We start from the raw sequence: 5,438 nt of genomic DNA on the forward strand, positions 1-5,438 counted from the left end.
GCCGTGATCGTCTAGTGGTTAGGACCTTGCGTTGTGGCCGCAATAACCCAGGTTCGAATCCTGGTCACGGCACAAAATTTTTTTGTCGTTTTTCCGTAATACACTGGGGGTTAGTTTATCCGAAAATTTCATTTTGATGGTATTACATATTTTTATCGTCATCATAGTTTGATTTTCCTTTCTTAGTTCTTTCAGCTTTTTTTTCTATTAATAAAAATATTGTTTCACTGTTATGTATTTTATAAAATATGGATATATTATACTGTTTTTATTTGGATTTTTTGTTTTAAATATTAGTTATAATACCCATGTGGTTAGCAAACGTTTAAAATAATGCACATTATAAATGCCGCTTACGGGAGATAACATTAATACAGGGTAATCCATTTAACATAAGACATTCAGTTTTTCAGAAAACATTAACGGTTTTGCAAATATTTTTTTTAGGTAATCATAAATTGTTACAAAAAAAATATTTTTCCTATTTTTTTTTAGTTTTTAAGATTTTCCTCTTTTGAATGACATCATACATTTTCAATTTCATTGTCTATTTACTGTAAGTACTGTCTTCTATTATAAAACATTATTTTTTAAATGGTTTAACTATTAATTACTATTATATTATTAGGTATAATGATATACCTATAGTATATTTACTTTTTTTCTGGGACTTGTATTACCATTCATGGCATGCTTTATTGTAAAGATTGTTTTCAACTACCCAAATAAAATATATGTTACAGTCACACGTGGGTGACTTCATCTCACACTCACCACACTGAATACTCTGTTTAATAATATACATGCATGTGTAAGAAATAAAAATTAATTTTAATTCTAGCGGAGAATGAGCAAGACAAATGAATTTCAATAAAAATTATCTAATAAAATATACAAGAAGGTGAATTCGAAACCAATTTTTGTATTAAAATATTTTTTATTTAGTTAATTTTCTAATAATATTATATAAGGTTAAACAAATAATAGATTTTGATAATACACCATACACGTGCAGCAGTTACTTGCACGCGAGTGGTCACAAAGTAAAAATAAATATAATAGGACATAAGAGTATCTAATTACTACTAATTATTTTACCTCGACGATGATGACAAGCCCTGCGAGAATGAATGATGTAAAACGAATTTTCTCCTTGTTGTGTTATCGCAAATAAATGGAAAAAATAAAGCATGTATGGTCGTACTATACACACGTACAGATTCAAGAAATAAAATGTAAATTCGGAGATAATCGGCAATGATCGTTGTCTACATTCACATCGTATATTCGTATCTCATGTATTTTGTTAAATTGTTCTTATGTTCATTTACATAGTCTAGTTTGTACTTATATAGTTATATCTGCGCTGTTATCCATCTGATTTAAATATGTATATTCTGTATACCATTCTATAAAAGCCGATTGGCATTAATCTTATAATAAATACAATAAATAAATAAATTATAGCGCCTGCTGTCAAAATATATTTTTAATGACAACTCATTTTTTTCACGTAATAAAATAATACATGCATTACTTTAAATATTTTCGACAAAATACATTTTATTGTATTTATCAACTGAACATTTTATATTTTCTAATGCACAATAATTTGTGTCCTACTGCACCTTACAATAAAGCCTGAGTCATGGACTTTTTTATCCTATGATTCTATTATTTTATTGCTAATTGGCAATTTATTTATCAAATTAATGTGAGAGATTCAGAGATGTCCGTATATATGAAATACTATAAAATTTACTTACTTACATACGATAGAATAAGACATAAGTTATTATTTATTCAGTAAAACTGCGAGATTAAAATATAGTACATTGTATAATATTACACCCGTCCTAACCTAACCTTCCGACTCCGTGGATCTTCCATGTTCAGACACGATTTACGGGAGAATAAATTGTTACAATTGAAATGTTTATATTATTATCTAAGTACCTATATACGGTTTCAAATTTCGTGGTTAATTCGGTACAAGTAGGGAGAGAGGATGTTAATTATTATATAAACCTTCCTCCGCAGTTTAATATATCATAATATAGTGGTACCACCGCCGAGGCAAGTGCATTTTTATTTATTAATATTTAATGGTTTTGAAAAAAATTTAAAAACGTCGTAATTTGCACAACTGGCTGGATTATAGTTTCCTAATTAACTTAACAGTACATTTTTTTCAGCCGTAAAGATACTTAGTTACCATGCCTATATGCAGCTATTATACTCGGGGATGGGAAAAATAGATTTTAAAATGTACAGTAATAGATTCACAAAGAGTAAAAAGTAAATAAAAGATACTAAATGGATAATACATTATTTTTTTCAATCGTAAATATTTTTTAAGCATTTTATTTTGATGGCTAACTTTTAAAACACAGAAACGGTTATTGATTTTGTAAACGTTGAGCCGTGTACTCGTGTCTCACAATCACATATAAATATTCTTCATTATTTTAAAAATTGTGACTGACTATATTACTATAGGTACATTTTAAATTATTTAAAACTAAATTTGTGATTGGCTAAAAATGTTTAAGCAAATTTAAACTTAACAAAATTATATCTATTGCATTAATCAAGGATTTTTGTGCTTGTCTGATTGACCACATTTAAATAATTTAAATAAATATTATTTTACTATAAAGACTAGCATAAATGCATAATATTATAATCTGAATTTTATATATTATGATTAATATCTAATATAAAATAGAAGCATTTTTTTTTTATGTACGTGCAAATAGGTATATCGTTAAGTACTTTATGGATTTTAGTACAGTTTTCGCTAATTGTTGATTGAGTCTCGGGGACGATTTTAATGACTTAAAAAAAACCTAATTGGATTGCAAAAATAATAAAAATGTAAATAATAATCTATATAAATTAAAATTAAATGCTTTTCGTTGGTAATCACATCATTTGAGAATTTTTTTTTTTAATGTTACGTAATAAGGAAATCTGTTTTTTACGGAAAGAAAATTAAAAAAGATTTTTGGAAAATTCTAAGATTTGGTAATCTATAGGAAATGATATCTTTAAACAAATATGAGAGTTGAATGAAAATTTAAAATTATTTTTAAAAAAGAGATAATAAAAAGAGAAATTATCATGAAAGTTAAGAGAGGAGTTTGAACCACACATTCGATTTATACCAATAGTGCTGATAGGCTAATCCACCACAGGCGAATTGTCCATCTCGGTCCTTAAACCTTAAACCTTTAACAAAAGCAAGGTACACCGACGTCCATATACCAGGGATGTACACTAAAACCAAGTTAGGTACCAGCTAACCTATATAATAGCACTATATTTTATTTTTTTCACGTGCAAAGTCGGGTTATACAGCTACAGTGAAAACTCGATAACTCGAACCGATGGGGGCAAAAAAAAATTCGATTTATCGAAAATTTGACGTATAGACGTTCAAGTTATCGAGGTTTCACTTATTCACTGTATATCATTATATCAATAGATTTCTTGAGACTTGGAGTGTGTTTACGGTTTATTGTCCATCGCTTATAAGCAGCAGGTAGCTCACGCATAGGTACTTTTTTTCAGCTAACGAAATAACAAAATTGTTTTGTTTATTTTAATGTTTGTCGTTGGTTACATAATTTTTCTATGTTTATATTACTACTATAATAAAATTGGTATAAATAATATGGCCTAACATTTTTTTTACAACTATCGATACCTAGACTAATACATTTATATAAAAAACAAATCTTTGTCATGGGCAACGCCGGACGGGAGGCAACTATAGTCTATATAGTAATTATAAAACAATATAATATAATAAATTATAATAATAATATTTAGGTACATCCGATTATTAGAAGAGTTATTTTTGTAGACTTTCAGACTTTTACAATTATTGAAATATTGTCTTCGAGTATTATATTATAAGTATGGTGTATATATATAATACATACCTATACTGTATTCAGAATTTGGTTTGTTCTATTGAAAAATACGTAATATACTATACAGATTATGTGTTTATTTTATTATTGACCTCGTATATATAAGTTACACGATATAAGTTATACTATAGTTAGTATATACGTATTAGGTAACTACGCCATATTACTTATACTTACGCGCCCCCTACTCACAATATTAATCACTTTTGAGTTGATGTTGCGTGGAATTTACTTTTTTGGTTTACCGTCGTGTTGATATGTGTATTTTGACGATCAAAGTACAGGCCGGAAAATACCGTGAAATTCGCATTTATTTAATAGTTTCTGTAACATTTTCGATTTGGAATGTTTTAAATAATTAAATATTTATATTAGGATATTATCATAACTATAATGACCGAATTTAATAGATGTTGCAACTTTTTATTTAAATCAGATAAATCAAATCTGATCAAATATGTACACGAATTGGACGATTATGCATGTTTGCATACTTTATGTGAAAAAATATAAAAAGTAATTTATCTTACGTAATTTTACATTAAAAATACAACTATGATGTACATTTTCACAGAATGGTTTTTCTTAATAAAGAAGGTTAACGATAGTGTCGTGATATTATTAATATACCGATCATAATAATAATATTTATTGGCCAATGTATTCTAGGTCCCAAAACGAAAATAGTTGAAGATATAAATTCAAATATTATATCTAAAAAAAAAATGGAGGATAAAAAACTATTAAAACTTACTCTGAGGTTATGGTGGGAAATCAAAATGTTAATTTATATAATATAACGCCAAATGTTTAAAATTGTTTTCAATATGCACTGAGAACACTGAGTACAACAACTTTTAACATGTGTAGACGTTTAATGTACTTTTTTATTATACATATAAACAAATTTTGTGTAACAGATGATACAGTTTTCAAGAACACAATTTAGAAATGAATATAATTATAAATTTTAATTTAGAAAAATTTTATATTTTAATTTTTAAATACTTTTATACCTAATATTTTTTTTATACTATTTTGTAATTCTGTAATTTGTTAATGTCCATCATGTTATTTAAGTACTTATAAGTAAATAACAATTATATAATATTTTATAGGACATTTTATGATTTTATTATGTAACTTTAATGTATTTTTCATTGCAATTTTAACATATTTACACTGCAATTTTGTTACCTATATTTTCATTGCAATTTTGCCATATTTTTCTCTCAATTAAATCCGGTTTTTCATTATTATAACCAAGATAAACATTTTTTCAAAATTGGTTTTTCATCCATCAATTGGCTTTTGCTCATGTTATACACTCATAATGTGTACTCATAATAATATATATCAGTGTTTAATACAAATTACATGTTCATACGTGCACGCAAGTTTATTTATATTGAAATATTGTATATTATCGGTTACGGGTATCGGGGTACATATAATTATATAGTTTATAGATCACACACGTCACCAAATACATATAATGAT

General features: G+C 26.6%; 1 non-coding gene across 1 annotated transcript; it reads left to right on the forward strand.

The window, feature by feature from the left end:
- Positions 1-72, forward strand: TRNAH-GUG. The gene has a single exon. It is a non-coding gene; the product is annotated as a tRNA-His (tRNA).
- The last annotated feature ends 5,366 nt before the right edge of the window (positions 73-5,438 follow it).

Source organism: Acyrthosiphon pisum, chromosome A1 (assembly GCF_005508785.2).
Source record: "Acyrthosiphon pisum isolate AL4f chromosome A1, pea_aphid_22Mar2018_4r6ur, whole genome shotgun sequence".
NCBI classification, from domain to species: domain Eukaryota; kingdom Metazoa; phylum Arthropoda; class Insecta; order Hemiptera; family Aphididae; genus Acyrthosiphon; species Acyrthosiphon pisum.